Consider the following 11,368-nt stretch of genomic DNA (forward strand, 5'->3'; position numbering starts at 1 on the left):
CTCATTCGCTTAGCATTAAACAATATAAGGATTTTTAAACATTTGCAGGTAAGTGATTCGCTAATGCCAATATAGGTAATATCCATAACGATTCAATACAGTTTTGTAATACTTTAGTAATAATAATAAATAATAGCATTAATAATAGCACTATTGTTGTTGTTCTTGTAGATATTAGTGGTAGTATTATTATTAGTAGTAGTAGTAGTAGCAGCAGTATAGCACCTTCCTGTACAAGTAATAACTGAATAAGTCCGATTTGAAACGGAAATGGTTTTTATTAATTCTAAACAGTAATCGCTCATTTCATCAAAAAAAGATAACATTTACTGACGTTGAAAATGTATCACAGTAATTGCAGAAAAATCAATAATAACTGCTATGCCGCCTAACCTCTTTCTTTAAATAGATATATATATATATATATATATATATATATATATATATATATATATATATATATATATATATATATATATATAAGTACATGCTAAGATTACTCTTTACGTTCCAACACGTGTTTAGTTGAGACAACTGTTGCATTTCTTTATTTGTTTCTGCATAATTATATATACCACCTAATTTATGACATGTATCCATTATTTTTATTTTGTAAGTCTGTCCTAAACTGATATACCTGAGTACAAAAATAAATAAATCAGCAATAGCATAGAGATACTTAAAAACTCCTTTATCAATAAAAAAACAAAATAATGACAATATAAAAACTGTTCTATGAGCTTTGCAAAAGGTACAGTTATCCTACATAAATAAGCCGATTTATTATTCCGTTCGACAACTTCTCAATTTAAAATATATATGTTAATTTGTTTTTAAACAATGTTGATAAACAATTACGATCTTTCCATGACAAAATGTTTTAAACGAATTGATGGAGAAATCTGCCAACAAGATTACATTGAAGTTAATAGTTTACATTCTAATGAAATATTTTTAAAATGTGTGCAATAAATAATTACTACCCTCTCTGTCTCTGTCTGTCTGTCTCTCTCTCTCTCTCTCTCTCTCTCTCTCTATATATATATATATATATATATATATATATATATATATATATATAACTGTTAAACCAATTTTACTAATTAAGCAATGATCAGCCATTATAAACAAAAGTATGAATATTATGTAAAAGCTGTATCTGCAAATATTGCTATTAATTTGTACTAGACGTCATCAATTCATTATTTTATAGATCTGATATAGACGTTCCTGTATTGCAATCGACCAAGATATAATTGAGTTTTAACATTATCTATGGAAAATGTATCAAACTATTTTTTTCGTGACGTGGATAATACGCTTCCTATCATTTGTTTCATTTTAACTGGAATTTTGTTTGTAGCTATAACCAAGTATACATTAGTTCTTTTCCATGCTTTCCATTCCATACATTTCAATGATATGTTTGTCAAATTTACAAAATATAAGACTACGGGAGTTTGAATATTACTCACGTCTAATTAAATAACATCATTATTTTAATTTAGAAACACGTAAATCATCACGTTTGCTGAATGTAATTTTGCTACTGCATTCCGCAAGAAAACATGTATTAGTTTTATATTGTACATAAACACGTTATTCTGAGCATATTTGTTTGTTCTAATTCGTCTTGATTTTCCAGATATTAGGGAATTCCTAATTCAATATTCAAAATTCATGAACAAGCCAAACATAATAGCTTTCTGAAAAGCCCTATATTTTAATTTCTGATTCAATTTTTACGCCACATACGCTATATGGTATATCAATTTCTGCCATTCGTGGAACAGCAAATATCCAATCATTCTCTTTACCTTTAGTGAGACAAGTCTAAAAGAAAGCTACTATAATATACTTTCATAATCTGCGACTATTGCTTCAAGACTAACTCTGATTAATATAGTTAATACAATAATATCGTTTATTAGTTTAGAGTCTTGATAATTCATATTTGAAGTTATCTGTTCATTTATGTTTACTGATGCTGCAAAAAATAACACCTCTATAAATTAGCAACAGTTTCAACTAATTTGTCCCTCTTCTGCGATGGTTACTCAGTCTATCAAGAATATTTTTATATTAGTACAATTAGATTCATTAACAGGGTCCTTAACATTTAAAATATAATCATTATCCAAAACTTTCTCACATGCTATCTAATCAACTGCTTTTGGTTCAAATATAAATGTCTTGATTTTAAGTTCATGATTGTTTGCTAATATTTCAATATATGTTGTTGACTGCTGTTTCAGTTCGGTCTGGTAAATGTTATAGTTAGTTATGTCACAAAAACTAAGCCGGCATAAAATCAGGTTGTCAATATATTAATCGATCCAAATCGAATGATAGGTTACTATTTGCTTTCATTCTTCATCGGTGAATATTCATTTAAGGCGTCTTGATTCTCATCAATCGTATTTAAAGTTCTATCGTTTTTACCCTTCATACTCAATTTCTGTTTTATAAGAGAGGCCTTGGGTTGTACACCCTTGCTTACATGTACTATCATACTCGTTTTAATATTCATGACTTGCATTGTTGCAAATTCAGTTGCTTCTATTTGCAGATATTTTACATTAGAGCCCGTTAATGTTCCTGAACTAGTATAGCCAATACATTAGTGTATAATATAGATCGTTGAATAATTCCTTTGCATATTTAAAGCAAGCGATTAACAAATGAAAATACAATTATAAGCATAATGCAAAATATTATCGAAATCCTGTCAAAATATATCGATACGTTTTTCAAAACTTTTCACTGTGCAAAACTATTTTGCAAATTTAATTTTAAATTTTGTTAATATAGCATATAAAAATTGCGCCTAAACCCCATTTTCAATAGTATTGCATGGTAGGCTAAACTACTCATTTTTACAAAAACATGGACAAATATTCACTCAGGATGGCTCCACTTTTTCGATTTAGCTTGTAATAGTCTCGATATTCGGCAAGGCCAGCAAAAAGGTTATTGTGATCAAGAAGAACACAAATGAGAAAAATGAGAATATTGTATCTATGTATTTATGTAACGTACCTGACTGTACATTTAGCAACGTACAGGCCACAAGAAGAAATACATTTTTCTTCATTATTAACTATATGATTGACTGACCCCTGTGGAAACTACGAACTGATCTGCCGTTAAAACCTAGCTAATATATAATATATAAGATTGGTTAGGGCTAGATTGCGCCGGTGAATACTAGTTTATGTCGTTTTTCTTACTTCACTCTATATGTCAAGCTATTAAAATAATATTGTGCAAAGTTACGATGCAATACTAGTCGCGTCAAATTCCCTAAACGACAGACAAAGTACTGCTTTAAATAGGTTAATCTCTGTCTAGACTAATGCCAACTAAATAGTGTGTGTGTGTGAGTGAGTGCCAGTGTATTCACACTCTTTACACTTCCATTCGAACATTACTCCATCCCCTCTTATATCAACTTATCTCTGTCCCACCAACATACTTTTGTCTGCCATTTATTTTGTATTTTTTTTATCGATTAATTTATATCTGTTTGAAATGAACGACTGTACCTTTACTTTTTAAAATGAATGTTCAGCTTTGACAAAAATGTTCGATTTAACTGACACATATAATTTCCCGAAAGCCAGCACCTTCTATGTTATGTTTATTAAATGGAGGCTCTGCGATGTGGTCCATTTTGTTTACATCTCCTAAGCACAAACAAAACATTTTAGTGAGATCCAAACTGCAGAATATCGTGTACGCTAGTCGCCTTACGTGTGGTCAGGATATGTAAGCTGTGTCATTCATACACTGAAAAGTCTTGAATACTGGTTAGAACGTCTGAATAAGAATTTATTTCATGTGATGCACAAACACAAGATCTGTTAGTAAATTGGTTGAACTGCAAATTGAAAGATGTCGGTGAAACTGAAGTACGTTTACCAATTAGAATAGAGGACCCTTTTTAGACATGCGATTGCAGATACAAAAATGCATACGTCTGCACATAAACGTATTCTCTCTTGCAAAGTGATTGATAAGTCACATTTTGGATAAACTTTATCTAATTCTGCGCGTCGGCTAATTATGCGCAATGATACATTGGATTACGTGTTAATTAAAAAAATGATATTCATAAAGTGTACAAACATATGGCACCTTTTTTACCCTAAATGCATACGAAAATCTGATTTCAAAATGTCAACATGAAGACCCACTCCATGACCTTCTTGAACTTGTAACCCAGAAAATCCTATTTACTATGTATCTTTTAGATTCATACAAAAAAATATACATTATACGAAAATGGAAATTTATACCTAAAAACAATACTGCATTTTAATCCAGGTTTCCATTTTTGCAAGAAGTTTTCCCACACGTACAAATTTGTCGGCTATCCAAAATAGAACAGGATTCTCAATAAAATCCCTGGCATAAAAACTGTTTCTAAATTGTTCAGTAATTGTTTCCCCATAAACGAGACGTTTTAAACACATTAAGTCCTATTCATTGTTGTTTCTCTTCAACATAATAGCTTACTTTTCTACGAAAATGTTGAACTTTACTAATTTGTTTACAAGATCCGTTTAGTTTGCTAATATCTCCTGCCATTCATTGATATTTACGTTGAATTTTATAAAACACTCGACTGAAATGCTTACAGAAGCAGTCCAAAGTAATGTATTTAATTTCCATACCTCAATGGAAAAATATTACATATTTTCAAATCTATGCACAGAATAGGCCGACAAATCGCGAGTCATCAAAACACTGGGGTAGTATTGCAGTATTTTATTTTCGTCAGCCGGTCGAATTCAGTATGCGTTTTGCTTCAATATTGAACAGAAATCCTACCTGCGCAGACATCCCCGACTGCAGTGTATATATGTGCATGTTGACGTGTATGTTTGTATGAAGATATGAATACATGTGTATATGTATCGGTTTATACATGCTTGCAATGTGTTTTGACCTGAGTGAGACATGAAAACACTGCTAAAATTTACTTTTATTATTAACATTTTGTTCTCTTCTGTAATACATTAAAATTAGCAACTTCTAAATTGAAGTCACTTTTTATAATGTATGAACCTATGGAGTCTAACATTGAAAATTAACAATAGGCCGTTAATTTTACATTTAAGAAAACATCACTAACGAGTTTGAAGTCTCTCAAATTCGTATCCAACTCGTAAGACTGACACATTCAGTCGGTATATCGATTCATAATATTTCTTTAACATGATTTCAGCGAGCAGTATTGGCCAAAAAAGTGACAGCTGATTCATGTGGATATTATTTGCTACAGCATGATGAAAGATTTTGTCAAAAAAAAGACAGGAAACAAGAAATTCCAACTTGTACTTGTCGCTAATACCCAGTACTCATTTTTGTGAGAAATACTGTTTAAAACACACTGGATAAAAAAATATGAATTCTTTTACTGCCCATCAAATGATATTAATAACAATATCCCAATAAATTTGAAGTTATTCATAGACGCTTACACAGTCTGGTGGCTAGCAATGTCGCGTAATGTTCAAGACCACCCGAGTTCAAATCCAATCAGAAGCAAATTAAGTAAAACAACTGGTATGATCCGACACTCGTGAAAATAATGAGTCTTGAACCCATTCGATCAAATATATGACTATACCTGTTTTTTACTTGCTTCAACCAAATATCCACCCTAGCTACCTATTTCATGGCATTAAGACATTCTCTGTGGTATTGCTGATGACACCAATTTTATCATTTTTTCTCAATGTGTGAATTCGAAGGCATGGCTCCGTCCATATCAGTGTATTTGACAGGCAAAGCTGAACCAGGTACAAATCAAAACGATTGTTTCGATAAATTAGTGCCCTCTTACAATTTTGGACTTTCACGGTTTTTATATCGTGCAAGGGCATCCGGTTCCTGACTTTATTTAGATTTTCTTTGTTTGGTATTCAGCCTTGGGAAATAATCCATTATCTTTGGGGGTATTAGAAGGGTAAAAAACGGTATTGATATTCAATGTCCCTGTAGAGGATACTGAGTAGATTTAAGGAAATATTCTCCGGCTGAAGTGGACACATAACACTGTCACTAATGGTGATGCGACGACTAGCAATATAAACTGTTTCCGCTTAACTTGTTAAGTATTTCTTCAAATCAACTCAAAAAACGTTGATTTGTTTTCTTTTTGTTATATATTGATTAAAATATCATTTTGATGATATCAACAACACAAATATATAGAAAAGGCCCTAAAGGATTGAATTTCATATGATCGGTCTTCAACCCATATAATTACCATGCTTTTGTACGCATGTTGAAAAATAGCGTGTGGAGAAAGATTAAAGAAACATCTTGAATCTGAATAGAGTCTGATCCCTAGTGTAAACAATTATCAACATCATTATAATTGTGCTATATCCAAATAAACCAAAATTGCTGTTGAAAAGCCTTATTTAACTACGTTCATAAAGCCTTCACTGACAATATTATACATAAGGGATAAGGCAGGATTTTTGTCGTCAAGCTCCTAAATTTATTTGTTCTGTTGAAAATGTGTGCTCATGTAACGTCGAAATAGTGCTATCTGTCTATAGCATATCCTCATCAATTCTCTGCTCACAAATGAACCAGACGTTTACTGTCAAATCCCAAACGTAGAGAAACAATATGTTTTGTTTTCGTCATATTTTACCATAATCTCAAAAAAGGCTAGAACTACTTTTTCCTCTATGTTTCCAGGTTACAACTAAAGAAATAGGAAAATCTATGCCATATTTGATTTTAAAAAAGTTAAAATGTGAGCTATATCTATAATAAACCTGTAGTATTTAACTCCAACAAAATCCCTCTGTAAATAACTTAAAAAATAATATTTTAGTTTTCATGCGAAGACCCAATCATAGCAAAGCAACAGTTTATATGCTAACACCAAGGCATATTATAGAAGCGTTCTTCGTTATTAGGATCGTGAAGTCTTCCTAAATGCAAAATCTGACATTTCACAACAATTGTAAATAACTTATATGACTGTGCCGCCCACATATGTCGAAACATCATATTATTAACAGAGATGCTAGTAAAAGTGGATGATTTGTTACACAAGCTTCATTTGTAAAACTTACTTTCATGCTCAAATCAGTTGTTAAAATGATGACATTTTAATAATTACTTAGGATTACCATCTCATCAGAAAAGTTGAAATGTTAACCAGTTTCTGTTCTCATTTACATGTGGGGACGTCTTTTGACATTTATCTGAAAATGTATAAGCATATAACAAACATATCAGCGGAATAAAAGTGGTATCCATTCACTCTGTCTCTGCTACCTATTAAAGACGTTGCATCCGATAAAGGAAAGCGAATTCCTTCTGCCCAAACGTACAGATTATCGCCGAAACATGACCAATGAAGATTTTTCTTATATGAATCTCCAGCACATACTGAGTGCTAAGTGGATGGAATAATGTAGCTGTCATCCGAAAACTTCATATACTACACAGCGAAGCATAGCTCGCTGGTAGACATTATGGGCCACAATGTCGGAAATAATATAAATATATCTTTGTTATATGCAGAAGTGGATAGAGATATGTTTGCAGTTAAAGAATGAAATGGGCTCTAATAAGGCTTTGTTGAGGCAGTATAGTTCATGTCAAATTAATAAAGAGTGAAAGAGGCCCGAATTAAAATGCTATGGAAAGTTCAAAATTGGGTGAGCAAACGTTTGTTTTAATATCGACAGCAAAAATGAAATTTTATTTATTTTGCCTAACGTATTGATATTTTATTCTTATCTTTCAGGTCATGTTTTGATACGATCATGATTACTGGCGTAAACTGACTATCCATAAGGAGTACTATGATGTATTAACGTCATGTAGGACTTAATGAATGTACACTGTTTAGGCAATGTTATTTTCGATGAATTCAATTAAAAATGTGGTCAAAAACTTTGCAATGCATTTTACGAATTCCTTAGCACAGATTAGGTTAATCATTTGGAATAATATTCTTCAGTTTACAGTCAATCTGCTCCTTAAACCTATCCCCACCCTCCCCTTTACGTAGTGTTCCCCATTTGTATATTAAATAAAAAAAAATTAAGTGCTCGTACAAGCTTAAGAAAACATTATTGGAAATTACACCCTGACAGTGTATGTTCATTGCTGAGTTTGCTAATACTTCGGACAATGCTTTTCGACCCGTAGCACCCTTAGGCAATGACTGTTCTTAACGCTGAGATTTGTTAAGCGCTCAATGTATTACTCAATTTGTATTTTATTTTATTCGGTACAAACACTTTTTTGTAATGACCATTGCGCAGAATAAAATGCCGCACATAAATAGTCAACACACCCAGTAAATTAGGTAACTTAACGTCATCGGCTGTGATGTGTTAAACGTTAAGTGTTACTCAATGTTTTTCTCTCGCTTATTTCAATCGATCTATTCTTTAAACGATCATCGTGCTCTGTAAAATCCCACATATAAAGAATCAATTTACTAAATTATTCATCATGGATACAAGATGAGCGAAGAATGTTACATGAATTTAGTTGCAGAAGTACAACTTTATGTAAGGAAGTTGTGCGATTATTGCTTTGGATTTCTAAAATTATGTTTCAAAACGAAATTAGTTTTCATGGTAGATACATTGAGAATATCTTCGTTTCTAGAGGAGATATACGGAAATAGTATAAGAGACACAAGTGCACATTATAGTATCACGAGTTGCAAAGCTACAAATACAAGTACAAAATGTGTCCAGTTCTGGACTTGAACTATTTATTTACATCTATACAAAACCGTAGATTTTATTTGTATTGTATATTTTTAAAGCAAAACATTTTACTTGAATGACTTTTACCTTTTTCTTTGTCGATGTGCTTGATGGTTGCATTATTGAAAAAATGGAACGGTGTTCCAAACTTTTACAATAAATTAAGAACAGCGAAATTTTGAAAATTTAGATTGTACTTATGATGCGTTCGGAATGTGTAATTTGTTAAAGTACTGAATGTTTTAATATGAAAATTAAGAAATGTTAATTTACTTTGGGACATTTCATACGTGGATTTACAGGCAACCTTGGCCATACTAAAACAAAAATGACAGAATTGTTAACAACTATCAGACCCGAACATTATTGTGGGTTTCCTTGAAAGAACTTTGGTCTAGAATTTTTTCAGCTTTTAATATCTGCATTCAGACTTGAATTTTTTATATCTGTCTGCAAGCATGCAGTCAATGTCGGTAACGGACTCTGCGCTCAATGTTCGATTGTCACTTATTATCGGTTTGCATTTGACTCTAATGAATGCCTAATTTCCCTTTTTCTAGAAATGATTATGAATGTGATGAAATTTAAACGATTACGTGAACAATTGCATTACCATATGTAACATTACTATGTAATCAATAGTTTTTTTTCTTGGAAATGTTTACAGTTTGTCATTGAGTGTAACATGTATACGATACTGTATGACTGGCCGAATATCGAAAAGCAACTGGTCGTGTATGTTCAGTTACTGATAATGAGCACGATTCATGTGGACAACTAATCATAAAAGGTGAATATTTTAAGCAGGTTTTGTATTGTTTAGGGTTCAGTATTAAGCATTTTTGGCTGTCCCTCTATTAATTACATAGATGTGTAAAGTAAACAGTCTTGATTCATTTTTGGATGTATTCATTCTGATGAGTAGATAAAGTGAAGAAAAAAATGAATAAAGAAAATGAAATGGGTCTAAATGTGGAAATACAGGTCTTAATAACATAGAGAAGGACAGATATAATTCCTACACGGAAAAACAAAATGAAAGTAATTTCACCAAAGTCCATACAAAAGTTATATTTTCTGCCACTGACATATTTCGTTGTATCCGTTTTAGTATCCGTTTTTCTTCTACAGATGGTATATTTGCACTTCCTTATTGCATTGATCTTACATACAGTACTGTTCACGTGTGGTCCAGAACCTGCTCAGGGAACGATATGTAACTCTGAATTGTTTCATTTATAGCTGATCCTTCACGAACATATAGATGTATACCACAAATAATAGTAAAATAATGTGATTCCAAAATGTTGATTTTTAATTTAATTCAAATTATTTTTCATTTAAAGACTTACGTACTTATTGTCTTCTTAAAATACGTTTCTCGGTATTGCAATTCAGTTCAAATCGTTAGCTGAAGTGGTACCCGATAAATAGTCACAGTCGCACACATGCATTATCATGTATGGTTTGCTAATTGGCAAAGCATATGCATGTCTTTCAGGTGGACACAAGAGCGTTATTGTCATCATGAACGTTACTAGCCAATGGCAGTGTCATAGTTTTATGCGTATCATGTATGTTTTGATGATCTTGGCACAAGAGACATATAATGACTGCAACCATGCTTGACTAGCTAAACTTAGACTCATTTGTTCTCAAATTAATAGAAATGCTTTTTCATGAAAAAGGGCGTATTGCCCATTTGAGCTAAGGTGTCCGATATGGTGGAGGAGCAATGGGAATAGCCCTCGTGTTTAATCAATGAGCATGAGATGAAGGCTATCGTTCCGGGGGTCTTGTCGTATCCCTCGACCAAACATAGCTTATTAAGAACTTACAGTGATTAGTTCGTTTCTAATTATACGGCATCAGTGACCACATAAGTCTACATATTGAGCGGGATGACCATAATTTCGTATTTAGAGGTTGTATATTTGTTAACTTTGTTGACGATACACTTGAACACTCTCTCGGGTAAAGTCCTACCACCTAGAGCCCTGGATAAATACGGGAACCAGTCCACCTTTTAGGAAAAATTACTTTATTAATCATATCAAAGCGCGAACCCAACCAAGCAATTATGTCGAATATATTCCGGTGACGATGCTTTGTTGTGTATATATCTATCTTTACCTAAAATATATTTTCAACCGTAAGTGTTGTACAAAGACAGATATCGCAACAGCTGAACTCTGTTTGTTAAAGAGTCAATAATATAAATCTGCAAGAGATCGTGCTCTTTTCGAGTTACCATAATGACGTACAATAAGGCCTTTATTATTCAGCAATCCTACATATTCTAGTGAAATTAAAATCATCTATTGAAGGCAATGCAAAACATTATACATTGGTCGAAAGGTAATAAACTGACGAAAACAACACCAATATATTTCATCTTTTCCATAACATACATGACCACTCGGCAATTATTACGTACATTAAAATCAATTATGTACATATGTTTTAATAAACTTTCAGCTTTCTACTAAACGACGCATATTGCATTGCTTTGAAGTATATATGCTGACCTTTACTTGAATAAATATTTTATAAACTAGGGATAATTCCATTTTAATATTAGAAAGAAATATGGTAAAGCAAACACC

The sequence above is a fragment of the Sinohyriopsis cumingii genome, chromosome 19 (genome assembly GCF_028554795.1).
Source record: "Sinohyriopsis cumingii isolate HCF-2022 chromosome 19, ASM2855479v2, whole genome shotgun sequence".
Taxonomy (NCBI): Eukaryota; Metazoa; Mollusca; class Bivalvia; order Unionida; family Unionidae; genus Sinohyriopsis; species Sinohyriopsis cumingii.